The following is a 17,577-nucleotide window of genomic DNA, read 5'->3' on the forward strand; positions in this document are numbered from 1 at the left end:
CTTTGTTTTTACTTTTCCCAAAATTTTCCCCCTTTTTGATGATGTTAAAACCATGCAATCTTAATAAAGCAGAATAAACACCCATCAAAATAAAATTTAAATGAAAGTAGTTCACCAAAGTGTTCAAGCATAAGTTTAAAGTACGAAAAACAAATGAGAGAAAGATTTAGGTCCTTCCCTTTTCAACATTGGATCTGCATCACCTTCAAGTGGTTCTCCATTTAGGATGTTATGGAAATGAGTAACTGCTCGGCCTCCACTGCCACCACCTCTGTCGGTTATATGTCCTGAACCTCTTTTCTTTGGTCTACAACTCTCTTCGTCATCTTCAACATCAGTAGAAGCTTTTTGCTTTGATTTCGGTACCAACAAGAGCCCTTTCAACTTCTTCTCTATCTTGAAATTCCCTTGCAACTGTGTCAGTCGCTCAAACTCTACACTATTTAATGCGTTTGACATCTCCATCATTTGAGCCGAATGAGTTCTATTGCTGATGTAATGTTTTGGTGAAGCTGTAGGGTGAAAGCCTTGGTTTCAGCATGGTGCTCCGATTGATGATTAAAAAAATTCTTTTCAAACTTCTTGTACTGAGTATTCAAGATGTTTACTTCATATGTATTCCACTTCAGGGTTTTCTCCGTTTCTCTTTGGGTAGCAAAACTTGAAGACACATCTTCTATATTTGAAGTAGACCCCTCCTCAAGATTAGCCAATCTTGACGACATGTCTAGCATATTCTGTTACATAGAATTCATCGCATCCAACATGGAATTACAAAAGTTTGTTCCTCCAAGAGAAGCCTCTTTAGAGGATCGAGCAGCCGAAGATACAGCTTGGGAACAAGTTGGGGCAGTACGAATGGGATTCACATGCATATTCACTTGTAAAGAATGCTCTAGTTCTTTGTCTTTAGGAAGGGAAGCAGGCGCCTTTACTTAATCCTAAGAATGATCTTGTGCATTTAGAATATCGACACATACCTGATGAATATGCTCTAAAATATCTTCAGAGTGAAGAGGTAAATCAATAACTTTGTCAATAATGTCAGTTGGTGTCTTGATGGGGGATGATCGAGGAGAAGGAATTAGACTTTATTCCATAGGTGGAGATTATGCCTCTTCCGAAGATGAGGATGATGATGACTCATCTTTATCAGATTGTTCCCCCTTAGCAGAGGGAATCTTCTCAAAATCTGCTTCCTTCAAGGGTTCCCCTTAAGCCTTTGATCTAGGAGACTAATGATCTTACTTCAAAAGAAATATTGGCCAGATCAACAAGATAGACAGCAGCCTGCTCCTCTTCTTCAAAAATAATCTGATCACCTTCAAATATCTACATCGGCTAGTCTTGACTAGACGACAAATCATCAAACAAGTTCAACCCGGATGACTCGGTGCAGTGAACGTGTTGAAGGACTATTGAGAAATAGTTTTTCATTATTTATTACGATTGGGATCGCCGATAGGGGACCGGGGTCCGACTAAAGGTTGGATCGCTTACAGCAACACAACACAACACAATTTGAACTAATCTGGTTAAAGACTAGAACCGCTCTTAACACTACACAGATTGTCACAGACTCTTGAACCGAGTTAAGTGCGGAAATGTCCATTTCAATCTGAAGCAACTCATACAATTAGGTTTGAAAGGTATTTAGAAGGAGTTGGGTAAGGTGGAGAGAGGAGTCGGTTCGGTTTGAGTGAATGGTATTTCGGTTCAGTTAGCGTAATTGAGCCAGAAAGTAAAATAAAGAACACAAGACAATTTTTTTATGGATGTTCGGAGCAAACTCTCCTACGTCACCCTTCTTCTCAAATAGTGAGAAGGATATTCACTAACTAGAATATTCCACAAACAAACACTCACTCCGATCGAGTCTTATTTACTGCTCGTCGGTTACACCACTCACACAATGATGTAATACTTTTACACACAAGGTAAGATACACAACATTTTCTTTTTACAACAGTTTCATTTTGAATCAGAAAAACTATATCAACTCAGGATGTCTTTCAGGCTTGATTATATGAAAATTGAGTTGTTTTTAGCTCGCGTGCGTTGTGTCCCGAGTTCTCTACTGTTCTTGGCTTCCTTTATATAGAGAATATGACAACGTCCAGCCGAACCGGTCAGGTTTAGGTGGCGTGTATGCTTTGTTGTTTTGGACATCTAACAGACATGCATTAGCCGACCGCCTTTTCAGAAGATTGTTTGTGATCTTGGATAATTAATCACCATTGCTTTTGTTGCATGCTTCTGACTCGGATCACGGATCCTTCTTATGTTCATTTCTAAAAGATTCATTACGTCATCTTTCACAAATTTCATCAATTTGAAAAATTCCCATTGGCCTTAAGATCTTCGATTTTTGAGCCCGTCGGAAAGGATGTTTCATGCGATTTTCATCTTTAGCCGATCCGGTTAGGAGAGTGACACCGATTTTCTTGATTGTCCGGATTTCTTTGTGACAGAGTGTCTCAACCGGTCCGGTGCGGTACCTGCAAAAGGAATTTTGAGACTGGTTAAGTTCTTTCTCCGGTTAAAAATTAACTAACTTGATTTTTCTAACAATTTCTCCCTTTTTGATTATTTAGAATAAATATTCAAAACTTGTAAGTATTGGCCGGTTTGAAATCGTTTTAAGAAGTGTTTTTCCGGTTTTAAAAATTAACTTACTTAATTTTTTTAACAACTTCTCCCTTTTTGATTATTTAGAATAAATATTCAAAACTTGTAAGTGTTGACCGAGAGATATTTCAGAGGATCTTTTAAATTTACTTGGCCGATTTTTGAAAAAGTTTATCAATTTCTTCCTTTTTGATGCTTTTAGCCGAAAAGTATCAAAACCAGCTTAATAAACCGAGATAATATTATATATATATATATATATAGAAAATAGAGTTATAACCGAATCAAAGAAAAATCTTTTAGTGCAAGGTAAATAAAATAAGTAGATACTTTGAGATTTGCCTCCTGCTCCGTTTTCCATTCTCTTTCCCTTTTATCCACATCCATGCACCAGCCATCTACGACACTTTTCTTTGGGAGGGGAAACAGTTGAAGTTGAAATAACCTCCTTCTAATCTGGGTGGTTAATGTGCAATGTCCCTTGATCGAGAGTTGTTGATGAAGTTTTGTATATATTCCCCTTGGGACCTCTGAGCTGGTCTCTTGCCTTGTTGAATAGATGAGGATGGTTCTGTACTGGCCTTGCGTTTTCTGGGCTGGAGAGGGGTTTCATCCTCTTCTTCCATCTCGAATATAGGTTGGGGTTGATTGTCGCCCGGGTTCGTTGTTTGAATATTTGCGTCGGTGAGTTGGGTCAAGAGCTTGGTTATATGAGCTTTCTTCCTTTGTCCCCTTGTTGTTACTCCCAATAGAGATCGTTTCTTAGCCGCGACGATGTTAGGTCTCTCGGCTTTGCTTTCCTTGGCCGCTTCTTCCTCTACGATTTCCGATGCTAGTCGGTGGTCATTTGTCTCCAATTCTTTCAATCGTTTTTCCCTGTCGATCTCATCGGCTTGGAATTTCTTGGCCGCTTCGGCATCGGATCGGATCTAGGCCTCGGTTTCCATGGCTTTTACCAATTTGAACGGTTAATAGTTGCATCATGTGCAACATCTGGGAGGTGGTGTTATCAACCTTCTTAATCTTGTTCTCAACTTTTAGTATCTTGTTGTCTAACGCAGAGTCTCTTGCCTCAAGGGTCGCTTGTAATTTTTCCATTGATCTTTCAACCGCAGCATTCAATGAGGGCTTGTATGTTGTCCGTAACCGGACCAATCGTGTGAGGAGTATGAACCGACATTGATCTTTCCGGTTGTTCCTTGTTAATTGGTACAACATTCTCATGAATATGATGCGAGAGGGACTTACTTGGTGAGGGGGAAGCTGTTCGACCATCTTCTTGCTGAGACTCAGGTTGTTTGGATGATTCATCGATTTCGGTAGTCGACAAATGATGATTGTCAGGTCCCGGAAATGCATACCGTTCCTTGGTTTCTTGCTCGGTTTTCTTCTCCATCTCAGATTTCTCGGCTTCAATTTTGGCAATGATCTCGTGCAATGAATCCCTTGCGTTAGTTTCCTCAGTGGTAAGGACCATGTCTTTGGAGGCCTCCAATACTTCGGTCATGGCCCATACTTTGGCGTTCTTTTCGGCCAGATGAAATCTGGACATAACCAAAGGAATGAAGTCTGATTTTGTCAGTCGAAATACTGTTTGCTCCAGGTCTACCAGTTTCAACCACTGATCGGATCTGGAAGGAAATTTATCGAATGGAACTTCACTTCGGATTTTCCACGAGTCATAGAATGCGTAAGAGATCTCGAGCGCCCGATCCCCAACCCTTTTGAGGATTTCTCTTACGATGGTTTCGGCTGCATCTGATGTAGAGTGATGGGATTGCGTTGGAGATTCGTGTGGAGTAAGGACAGTAGTCGATTTCCCATGATCCGGATTTTGATTGGTTTGGAGAGCATCGTCCCCAGCCAGACCTGTTGAACCCTTTTCAATGGTGTTACCTCCCTGAACCGGAGTATTTTCTTCTTCTTCATTAACCGGTTTTAAAGATTTCGGTGTAGTGTTAGGAATGACCGGCCCCTTAAGAGCCAATTGTGATGTATACTCGGTTCGAAGGGGGTTTTCAGCACCCGGATTTGTTGTACTTCTTTCTGTATCATTGTCTCCTTGAGCCGGAGGACAAAAAGTTGGTATTTCTTCTTTATTGTTGACTGTTTCGTTGGTCGGATCATCTATTCGGTCAGTGTTAACAGCCTGACTTTCCTCAATAATTTTACTTGTCACCTCGTCATTGTTTTCCCGAGTGACTTCTTTTGCTATGTTTAGTACCACATTTGAGGTCCTTAACCGGACTGATTCTATTGTATCTGCAATGTTCTTAGGAGGGGATTTCCTAATTTCAGAGTTATGAGTATGAGTACTAACCCGTTCAAGAGATTTAGTAGTCCGACCCGCAGATGATTCGACTTTCCTTGGAGAGGGGATGGTTTCGGTTGCGTCCTTATCTTTTACTGGTGAGGTGGATGGAACTGGAGTTGGAATCACCACATTAATTGGGTTTGCTTTAATGAACGTACCAGATGGGTCGGGGAGGATGTTCTTTCGGAATTATGAGATCCGCTTGCCGCTTTATTCTCAACAAGCTTTCTTTTCTTAGCCGCTCTCTTGAGTTTTGACTTGCCTTTCACTACAGTTTCCTTCTCTTTAGGATCATCTTCTTTAGGGCTTTGTCTTTCGGGACAGCTGGTTCAGCCTCCTTAGAAGCCTTGGCCCTTGGAGCTCTCTCCTTGGCCGGTTTTTCGGTCATGGCCTTGTCATTCTTAGAATTCATGATTTTAGTGTTTGAAAGGGTGTACCTTCACCGATGGAGATTTGTAGATGTCGAAGAATTTTCCCAATCAGCATGGCGTAGGCTTGAACCCGATCTTTTGTCCCTACAATCACTTCACATAGTTGCTCGAAGAGCACACCGGCCTAGTCGATTTTGTCACCTCGAACTATTCCAATCATCATTTCAAGTTTCAGCCGAGTCATGCTGTCAAAATTTCCTCCTTTTCCTAGTAAGGATTTGGAGATTATATCCATCAGCCACCAAAACTCCGACTTCAGTTTACTTTTCTTGCTGGTGTGATCCACCAGGTTGGCCGGGTCATTCGAAATCGCCAGTCGAGACGTCGCCAAGTTGGCATCAGATAGACCGGTCTGGAAATCCCTTCCCTCATTTGGCAGTCCAAGAGCCTTAGCAAATAATTCCTCATTGATTTCGAAGGTTGTGCTGCATACGGTAGCAGTTATGACCCTCTTCTTCACACTTGCCTGACTGAAGAACTCCATAATTTCATCCTGATGAAGAACAAATGGACCATTTAGGAATGTCTCCAAACCCGAGTCTTTCAGGGATCCGATTAAAGTTTTGTAGTCGCTGGTTCCATTCTCCTCAATATCTTGGATGTCGATCTGCAAAATATAAGTGAATAGTGTGTTATCACGTCCCATGGTAGATTGAAAGAGAGATTAAGAGAGTTTTGAGAGATAAGAGCAAGGATGCTTTAGAGATTTTAGAGAGAGAGAGCGTGAGATGATGAATGATTCAACTTCTTGTTTATATAGGAAGAAATTACTTGGCGGTTAAGAAACCAAATCATCGCGTCGTTCTAGGTTTAGGAGCCAAGATTTCCCTCCAAAAGTACTACGGTAACTATTGGCGGTAAATCAGGGTGGTAAATTTGAGCGGTAAACTAGGGGCGGAAACTATTGGCGGTTGATTTTTGAAGTTAGCCGAATTTTATTTTTAAGCTGAAGTTTTGATGTGAAATCGGAAGTTGTGCCTTAGCGGAAATTTTGATTTTAAACCGGAATCATTAGAGTGAGTAAATGACTTAGATTTAACCGAAAATAATAAGTAGAGTGGTCATCCGGTCGTACAATAAAATGACCGAGATGACCGGATACATTAAAAAATATTTTAAGACTGATAGTAGTCCCCTTCTTCCATTTTCACAATCCATTCCTCCACGGTGTAGCCGGTCTGGTTCTTGATTCTTCCGATCCAGCTTTACATTATGTGGCTGGTTAGTGTGTTGGTCGGGCCTACCAAGACTCCTGGTCCGAGATTTGGATTGACAAAACGAATGTACCGGCTGATTTGGGGGGCAAAACCGATTCTTCTTCTTGGAGCCTTGATGAGCTCCTTCAAGTTTTTGAAGATAAATGAGGCATAGTTTATGGGTGAGAGTTTGATGATTAAGATCATGAGGTCATACACTTGCCGAGTGTACCGCTGATTCGGCATGTGTCCCAAGATTGATCGCTGGATTAAGTCCCGGAGAAGTTGGATATGAGGGGCCAAGTCATCTTTCAGACCGTGGTATTCAACCGGATGAGTGGTGCCGGAGAAGATAAATGAATAACGTTCTTTTGCTCGAAAGTGGGGGGTTGGAAAATCCGAAAATCCTTTGGATGGTAGGTTGAAAAATCTGTGAATGACTCTTCAGTGAGCCGGTAGAACTCGCAGTCGATGTAGGTGATGATGCTTCCATCATCTCTCACCTGGGCATTGTTGAAAAACTCGTGCACCTCCTCTTCGAGGATGGAGTCCGATCCTTCAAAGAAGGTTCGTAAGACGGATACGATCAAAGGTTGAATAAGAACACCTTCGAATATGGAATTAAGAACCGATTCAAAATTGACGATGATTGAGTTCCGAAGTTGAGCATTCATTTTGAGAGTTTTTTGAAAAGAGATGAAGTTCAAGATTTAGAGAGAGAGATACTTTCAAAGTGTGATTTGCTTTAGGGAGGATGAGGTCCTTATATAGTGGAGATGGTTAGGAAGCATTTAATGAGAATATTTTGAAAAATCTGACCGTTTATGTATTGTCAATGAATGCATTAAATGTTTGATGCCTTTTCAAGAGAATAATATTTGGGAGTGTACGATGTGGGCTGACTGGCCTATCCGGACTAGGCACGCCTTTTGGGAAATGAATATGTCTGTTCCCAATATAGATTTGAAATTATTCATTTTTGGATATTTTTCAGAGTTTTAAGATTTATATGTCCTAAGATTGAGCCATAAAAGGAAAGAAATGTTTGTCATTAAAAAGATGATGTACCAAACCGGTAGTACAGCAAAATTACCGGTTCGGTAGTGGAAAATGAAAAAGAAGCGAGAGGGAATCATCATTAATTGGTTAAGAACAAAAGAAGATTAATAGTGGGACGGTCCAACTATTGGAGTGTTCTTGGCCTTTTCCTTACCCCATCTGTCGATCATCTCTTGAATCCTATCCTTTGTCAACAACTGTTTCGGGTGGAGAATGATACCCGAACTGTGATAGTTGTAGAAGTGGTTGAACAAACCGCTCAGCTGTGGAGCGTAGCTGGTTTTCTTGGAGATGATTAGCTTCTTCAGATTGTCGAAGATGATCCAGGCCTAGTTTACCTTGGTTCCTTCGGTGATGACAATCATCATCTCGAAGATGCGTTGAGTGTAGGATTGGAACTTGTCCCTGGCCAAGATGGATTTACTCAAGATCTCGCTAAGAACTTAGTATTCGTTAGCGAGAAGACTCTTGGGTCCCCAGGTGTTAACCGGGGTCAAAGAGTCGGAGAAGTGGTGTCTCATCTCTTCGATGAACACTGGAGAGTAGGTTAGGTCGGTGACTCTTTCAGTTGGCAGCTCGCAAAAGTTTGTGAAGTCTGTCGAACTGAATAAGCACGATTGTCCATGAACTTGAGCAAAGATGACTTCTGGATGTATCACCCTTGATGTTTCAAAGAGCTCATTAACTAAGGAGTAGTTAATGGCATAACGGTTTTCTAAGAACCTTCTTAGACCGGTGCTCTCGAAAGCTCTGAAGATGCATTGGACTTCATTGTCCTTAGCGTTAGCAACCGATTTGAAATCGGCTAGAAGAACCTTTTTGGAGAGAGAGTAAGACATTTTTCTAGAAAATTTTGCTTAAAGAGATTTTTGTGATGAATAGTGATTTTTGAGGTTGAATTAGATTAGCTGTTTAAATAGCCAGCCGATGCTAAACATGCTTAGAGATGTCATCTTGTAATTATGATGAAGTTAACTTTTGTAAGTGTATAATAGTTATTTCCAATGAAAGAGTAATGATGGCAAAAGATATTCATAATTGCTTAAAAAATATGGAAGAAATGTTGGTCTTCCTCTTTTAGTGATAGACACGTGTCTTCACTTTGATTGAGGTATATACTGTTTTAATTTTTCATAGGTATAATCATCAAAGCATGTATAGAAACAGCGGTTAGCTGTCCAAAGTTAGCCGGAAAAATTTAGTTACCGAAATCATGATGCATTTTATCGGTTAGTTTTCCATGACTAGTTTTATCGAGATAACTTATTCCGGTGTGCAAAGATGTCGAACTAAGCCAACATTTGTCCAGCTTAGGAAATAAACTATCTGTTTTACTCAGGTCATTTGAACTACCCAACATATTTACATGAGATTTGGTAATGTGATTTTGTCAAGCTTAACCGGAGACATCTTTCCGGTTAGTATCCCTAAGTGTTTAATTTCCTATTGAGGTATGGCTTGAGAAGCGTGAGCTTCTCCCTGAGCTCATGCCCCGATTTTTCATGAAATTTGGAGTTTTGAAAACATGTAGTAACACTTAAGTTATAAGTTGTTTACTATCAGTAAGTCCCACGATATTTCTGAAATAAGAGAACTTAGCTTCCTGTAGCGACTTGGTGAAGATGTCAGCCACTTGCTACTCGGTTGAGACATACTCCAGCCGGATATGTTTCTGCTGAACATGTTCCCGGATGAAGTGGTGTCTGATATCAATATGCTCCGTTTTTGAGTGCAACACTGGATTGTATGTAATTGCTATTGCACTGGTGTTGTCACAAAAGATTGGAGACTCTTCAGCAGTTATACCGAAGTCCCTTAGTTGTTGTTGGATCTAGAGGAGTTGAGCAGAACAGCTTCCGGCTGCTAGATACTCTGCCTCTACGGTTGAAGTGGCAACTGAGGTTTGTTTTTTTCTATACCAAGAGACGAGTCTGTCTCTTAGAAACTAGCATGTTCCGCTCGTGCTCTTTCGGTCAATTTTGCAGCCTGCATAGTCTGTATCAGAGTAACTTATCAAATTAAAACTTGAGTCTTTTGGGTACTATAGTCCCACGTCTTGAGTTCCTTTCAAATATTTCAAAATCCTCTTAGCCGCGATATAATGTGACTGTTTTGGATTAGCTTGGAATCTTCTGCATACTCCGACCGTAAACAGGATGTCCGGTTGGCTGGCTGTTAGATAGAGAAGTGATCCGATAATTCCTCGATAGAGAAGTGATACAAGTGTCCATTCCGAACTTCTTAATAGTTCAGCTGTATATTTTGGTTGGCTTATGAATGTTCCGGTATCAATTTGCCGAACCTAAAGACCTAGGAAGAAACTTAATTTTCCCATCATACTCAAATCTGTCATATTTAACTTTGAGAATTTGTTATATAATTTAGGATCGGTTGAGCCAAAAATGATATCATCCGCATATATTTGAACAAGTAAATGTGTTCCTGTTTCTCAAATTTAAAAAGTATTTTGTCAACCGAACCTATTGTAAATTTGTGATCAAATAGGAATTCGGTTAGGGTATCATACCAGGCTATTGGAGTCTATTTTAAACCATAAAGGGCTTTATCAAGACGGTATACATGACTTATTAGTTCCGGATTTTTAAAACCGGGAAGTTGTTCAACATACATTTCTTCACTTAGTTTACCGTTTAGAAAAGCACTTTTGACATCCATTTGCAAAACCTTAAAATTTTTAAAGCTGAGAATGCCAAAAATATTCTAATGGCTTCAAGTCTAGCCACAAGAGCAAATGATTCTTCAAAATCAATGCCTTCTTCCTGTTTGTATCCTTGAGCCACTAGTCTGGCTTGTCCCTCGTAACCAAACCGTCTTCATTGAGTTTATTTTTAAACACTCATCTTGTTCTTATGGACGATTTCTGTTTCGGTCTTGGAACTAGGTGTCAGACTTTATTTCTCTCAAACTAGTTTAACTCTTCTTGCATTGTTAAAATCCAATTGGGATATAGCAACGCTTCATCCACCTTTTTCGGCTCAATTTGTGATATGAAAGCTGAGTTTTCATACTCTTCCAAATTTTGTTGCCTAGTTCGGACGGGTGACGAGAGGTTACCTATTACAAGTTCAAGAGGATGATTTCTATTTCTGCTGAGGTTAATTCTGGTAGTGTCTTCCAAGCATTCGGTTAACTGATCATGGTTAGACGTATCAGTAGACTGAGTCGAGTTAGACCGACCGATTTCCTTAGTGGACACTAAGGTGTAAACTTCCTGCGGTAAAGCAACTTGATTAGGCTGAGTCTCAGCATTAACCGCTTGATCATTGACAAACCGCCTATAAATCGAAACCTCATCTTCATCATCAGAATAGATATTGAAATTTTCCATTCTGTTGTGAATGTCGAAGGGTACTGTAGTGTTACGTTCAACCGATTCATAAAAAACAACATGTGAAGTTTCTTCAACCGTTATTGTTCTAGTATTATAAACTCTATATTCTTTACTTACGGCTGAGTAACCCAACATTATTCCTTCATCGGATTTAGCATCAAACGCGGTCAAATAACTTTTGTCGTTGATGTGAACATAACACTTACAGCCAAAGATCCTAAGATACCGGATGTTAGGAACTTTGTCATGGTATATTTCAAATGGTGTTTTAGTAAATCATTTAGTAATTAAAGATCGATTTTGAGTGTAACATGCAGTATTAATAGTTTCGGCTCAAAATTTTTGAGCAATACCCGAATCGGCTATCATGGACCTTACTGCTTCCTTGAGAGTTCAGTTTCTTCTCTCAGTTAGGCCGTTTTGTTGAGGTGTTCTGGCACTAGACAACTCGTGCTTAATCCCATAATCATCAAGAAAAGTGGTTAAGGTACTGTTTGTGAATTCAGTTTCTCTATCACTTCGAATTCTGTTTATTCGGATAGATTTCTCATTTTGTATCCTTAAAAGTAACTTGACTAGGTTCGGTGTAGCTTGACTTTTAAAAGTTAAAAATGTTACCCAAGTAAATCTAGAGTAATCATCAACAACTACCATGGTATAATGCATGTCTCCTAGGCTTGTGACCCTAACCGGTCCAAACAAGTCCATATGTAGTAATTCTAAGCATCGTTTAGACTGAAAATTTCCTTTGCTTTTAAAAGATGATTTTATTTGTTTTCCCATTTAACATGCAACACATACTTTATCTTTGGAAAACGTGATGTTTGGAAAACCATGAACCAATTCCTTAGAACATATGAAGTTTAAAATTTTGAAATTTAGATGGTTTAGCCGTTTGTGCTAGAGATAGTTCGGATCATTTCTAGCTATCATACAAACCGGGTTTTCAATCTTAGTTTTCCAATTTACTTTGTAAATGTTTCCTATTTATTTCCAGTTAATAGAGTGTCACCTTGATGATTTTTAACTAAACATGCATGTTTATGAAATTCAACCGTGTACCCTATGTCACACATTTGACTAATGCTTAACAGATTGAAATGCAAATTTTCTACTAAGAGCACATTGTTTATAGATAGATTACCATGGACAATCTTACCCGTGCCCACAGCTCTACCTTTTGAGTTGTCGCCAAAAGTTATCATTGCTCCAGCTTCATGAATGATACCAGCTAGTAGTCCACTGTTTCTGGTCATGTGTCTTGAACACCCACTGTCAAAATACCACTCCGAATTTTCTAACTGCTTGCTCCTCCTGACCTGCAAAAAATAAATATTTACATCTTTCTGGTACCCACATCCAGTTGGGTCCGTGGTTGATTAGTCCCTTGGGGATCCAAACTTTAATAAGTTAGATAACTTTTCTAGCAATAGTTCTAATTGTTTTACCATTTTTCGGCTTCTCATCTTTTTGTCTGCCTAAGAGCGCCTTATGTTGTGGTGATGGGGAGTGTTGATTAGTTCTTAGTGAACGTGTATTGGTTTGTTTACTTGTTGGTCGGTTGGCATTCCTTCTCTCAAGATGAAACCATTTTTCCGATTCGATTGGATTTACATATTTTATTTCTTTTTCCGGTATGAAGTCACATTCTGCCTCATTGTCGGTTGAAGAGCTCTTGACAAATCTTTCAAAGGAAAGATTGTCTTTTGTGAGTTTCATCCTGTTGGAAGTCTTCCGGTTGGCGGATTGGTTGTTCTTGTATCCAAGACCAAATTTGCATTTGGGATGTCGTTGATATTTTGACATCTGACTCACCGCTTCACTAGATCTTTTCCAGGTAGCCGTGACATATTTGGTTCTCTCATTTTCTTCGGTTACTGGTTGAACTGTCTCCTTGAGCTTCTCATTCTTGAAGGATAGTTCAGCCGGTTCGTATACGGTGGTTTCGCTTTGCTCACTAGCGGTACCATTTGACTCTCCGGTTTCATGGATTGACCGAGTCAGTATAAGGGCATACAGGTTTCTGAACTCAGCGACCATGTCGTTGAGTGCAATAGCTAAGTCTTCTTTAGTAAATTCTTCAGAGGAAAAGTCGAATACCTCTTCTTCATGTGCCATAAAGAAAGTAACTTTTTCTTCGTCATTTTTGGTGTCGGAGTAGGCCCAGTCACTTCCATCGTTAGATGCTATGAGTGCCTTCTGGATCTCATTTCCTTCACCGATTTCGGTTCGCTGCCTGTCATTCCTTTGATATTCATTTCTCTAGTTGTCGTTTCTTTGGTAGTCGTTTCTCTGGTAGTTACTTGCTGGTTTCCGGTCATCTCGTCTTGGCCTTCTGCATTCCGACCTGTAATGACCAAAACCGTCACAGTTAAAACATCTTAAATTGGATTTGTCGGCATAATTATAGTTGTAGTTGTTGTTAGATGGCTGATTCTTCTTCATGAATCTCCCGAATTTCTGTGCTAGCATGGCCATCAAGTCTTCACTAATCTAATCAGCGCTTTTGACGAGAGCCGTAGCGGCTGATATAGGGACCGTCGGTTCCACCGACGTCACCAGAGATCTGATTGCGGTTGATGTTGTTGCTTCGTCTTCGATCCGAGATTTCATCTCGAATTCATAAGCTTTTAGGTCCTCAAACACATCGTGCAACTTCATCTGCCCGAGGTTGCTTGATTCCCTCATCACCATGGTTTTTATGTCCCATGCACTTGGTAGAGATCTCAATACTTTCACAATGATCTCCCGGTTTTCATATCTTTTCCCGAGTGTGTACAACTCGTTGACCACACTGGTAAACCGGTCACTAAACTCCTTCATGTTTTTCTCCCGGCCTCATCTTGATGTTTTCATACTTTTGAGTTGCCACCAAGATTTTGTTTTCCTTAGTCCTTTCGTTTCCTTCATGGATCTGAATGATAGTATCACAGGCTTCCTTTGCACTTTGACATTCTCTGATTTTGTTGAACGTATTTTCGTCCACACCTTTGAAAATGTGTCTCATGCAATGGTTGTCTAGGTTACTTCTTCTTCTATCTTCAACCGTCCATGCTCCACTTTCCTTCTCAATCTTTATCTGTCCTTCCTTTAGGATGGTTTTCATCTCATCATCCATAGTTATCAGATATAGATACATCTGAACCTTCCAGCCGCTAAATGCCTCACTATTTAGCATAAGTGGCCTATCAATGTGGGTCATGCTTCCCATCTTCTTTCAGTTGCTTGAGTGTTAAGATTCTTGCTCTGATACCACTTGTTAGGATCGGGATCGCCGATAGGGGACCGGGGTCCCGCTAAAGGTTGGATCGCTTACAGCAACACAACATAATGGGAACTAATCCGGTTAAAGACAAGAACCGCTCTTAACACTACACAGATTGTCACAGACTCTTAAACAAAGTTCAGGTGCGGAAATATTCGTTTCAATCTGAAGCAACTCACACAATTCGGTTTGGAAGGTATTTAGAAGGAGTCGGTTAAGGTGGAGAGAGGAGTCGGTTCGATTTGAGTGAATTGTATTTCGGTTCAGTTAGCATAAGTGAGTCGGAAAGTAAAATAAAGAATACAAGACATATTTTTTATGGATGTTTGGAGCAAACTCTCTTATGTCACCCCTTCTTCTCAAACAGTGAGAAGGATATTCACTAACTAGAATATTCCACAAACAAACACTCACTCCGATCGAGACTTATTTACTGCTCGTCGGTTACACCACTCACACAATGATGTAATACTTTTACACACAAGGTAAGATACACAGAGTTTTCTTTTTACAACAGCTTCACTTTGAATCAGAGAAGCTATATCAACTCGGGAAGTCTTTCAGGATTAATTATATGAAAATTGAGTTGTTTTTAGCTCGCCCGCATTGTGTCCCAAGTTCTCTACTATTCTTGGCTTCCTTTATATAAAGAATATGACAACGGTCAGGTTTAGGTGCCGTGTACGCTTTGTTGTTTTGGACATCTAGCAGACATGCATTAGTCGGCCGCTTGTTTTCAGAAGATTGCTTGTGATCTTGGATAATTAATCATCATTGTTTTTATTGCATGCTTCTGACTCGGATCACGGATCCTTCTTATGTTCATTTCCAAGAGATTCATTACGTCATCTTTCAAAGATTTCATCAATTTGAATATTTTCCCGTTGGCCTTAAGATCTTCGATTTTTGAGCCTGTCAAAAAGGATGCTTCATGCGATTTTTATCTTTAGCCGATCCGGTTAGGAGAGTGACACCGATTTTCTTGATTGTCCGGATATCTTTGAGACAGAGTGTCTCAACCGGTCCGGTGCGGTACCTGCAAAAGGAATTTTGAGACTGATTAAGTTCTTTGTCCGGTTAAAAATTAACTTACTTGATTTTTCTAACATTATTAGATCGAGTCATTTCAAAACATTCTGCTTAGCATGAGCATCCATGTCAAGCGAGTTGAAGTTGGCCTTTCTTGCCTCAAGCGTGGGAAACATAATACGACCCATAATATTGGCCACCACTAAATCCTTTCTTTTGAGGGATTCAGAAACCTCATATGTCTTTGCCCATTTCAGGACTCTCTTCTCCATCTTAATAAACTTTTTCCATTCTATGTCAATTTCGCCTTCTGAAATAATTTCATCGAATTGAGTGACTAACCTGTGATTCAGCCAAGTATCGAAGATTTCAATCTTCTCAGCCGCTTTCGCTTTAACTTGCTCCATCATAAGATTGACAATGCAGCTGGCCTCCGAAACCTTTTCCAGAATTTCTTTAACAATGCCTTTTCTCTTTCTAGGAACTACGGCTGGTTTGGGAGTGGGCACGGGTTCTTTGATGTTTATTCCATGAGCTCCCCTAAATGCTCTCATAATTTCATAAGGGGACATAGCCTTTAGAATGGCCTATTTTGGAAGTACATACACTACTCTCTTTCCCTTAACAGCGGGTTGTTCTTCACTAGTTTTAACAAAAAAATGGCACAACATTCGGATGAATGGAAGCTTGTTCAGAAGATATAACAGAAGCATGAGTTAGAGCAATTACCTGCTCTGTTTCATTGATAATATTGCCTTTATCAGTAGCCTCAGTTGCTACTGATTCTTTAGGAAGGATAGGCGATAAATCCCTGTCAAAGCATTCAATATTTGGACCAACTAGCTCAACAGCCGGTCCTTCAGCTTGTTCCATCATAAGAACATCAATATTAGGCACTACGACTAGAGGGGAAAAGGAAACTACCTTGTTAGACTTCTTAGATGCCTTAGACGCCTTCGTCTGATCGACAGTAGGACCAGTAGATTTAACCTACTTCTTCATCGGGCTTGGGGAGGGCGAGAGGTATGATATTGGAATAGCGGCAAGGGGAGGAATTCCTTGTATTGCCTGGAATCAACTGCTCCAGAATCTTTCTTCAACGTACTATTTTGTCTATTAGTGCTAGCTGCTCCAGAATCTTTCTTCAGCGTACTATTTTGGCTATTAGTGCTAGTTGCGGACTCCATAACTTATTTGGCTCTTTTAGTCCCCGTAGAATGGATAATAGCTTGGCGCTTAGACCGAGTGACCGAAGTGTGAGGTCACGGTGTTAAATATTAAAACATATGAATCAAATATTTGATTGACCAAAGTGAAAATGTTAGGTCACGAGATGTGAGATTTATTCGGAAAAAATATGTGAGAAGATAAGTTATTTTATAGAAATGAATAAAATGTGCAATGAGAATATTCTATTTTTTTATTTTAATATATTATTAGTGATTTGTTAAGAACTTTAAACATTGAATACATATAATTATTTTTTTTATTAAATTTTTTTTATTTATATTTTTATCCGTGTGCATCGCAAGAGAATCTTCCTAGTTATAATAACCATGCTCTTACAAAAATTAATAAATACAAAAGCTCATTCTATGAGAGGCAAAATCGTACTAAATTCATCCATATTATAATCTCATACCTTACCTTGTATTCATTGATTCCCTAATATTAAATATAAATTACATACACCAAGTTAGAGCAAAAAAAGTGATCTTGGTAAATCATCTAAAAAAGTGGTTTCAGTTCATTTAAAACTAGAAAACAAAATATATAGGTTTTTTTTTATGTATTGAAGAAATTATTTTAGTTCTAATATTTATAAATAAATTCCACGTAAAAAAGTTAAATGAAAAGCATATATATGATGATTTGTTTCAAATATATGTTTGTATTATCATTGTATTAGTTTACTTATTAATACTTATATGTTGAAGTCAATTAATTTACCTTTACACTTTTAAATAAAAACACAATTATACATAATTTGTACTCAATCACAATAATATATATATATATATATATAATAATGATGCTTAATTTTTAAAGTGTTCGGATTGCCGGTCGAGAGATGTGGTTAATTTGGATATATATGTGAGAGTAAATGGATTTTTGGGTCGGATTGTGGGTTGACCCACCCATAAACTTAAAACGGTTAAAAATAAAATAAAAAATGCTCTATGTATGGTTCAAACTTACAACCTAACAAAACATGTACAAACTTTAACCAACTAGGCTAATAACACTTTATATTTTAAATTCAACACAAAATTTAATAAACGCAGAATATTTTAACAAGTTCA

The sequence above is a fragment of the Impatiens glandulifera genome, chromosome 5 (assembly GCF_907164915.1).
Source record: "Impatiens glandulifera chromosome 5, dImpGla2.1, whole genome shotgun sequence".
Classification (NCBI taxonomy): Eukaryota; Viridiplantae; Streptophyta; class Magnoliopsida; order Ericales; family Balsaminaceae; genus Impatiens; species Impatiens glandulifera.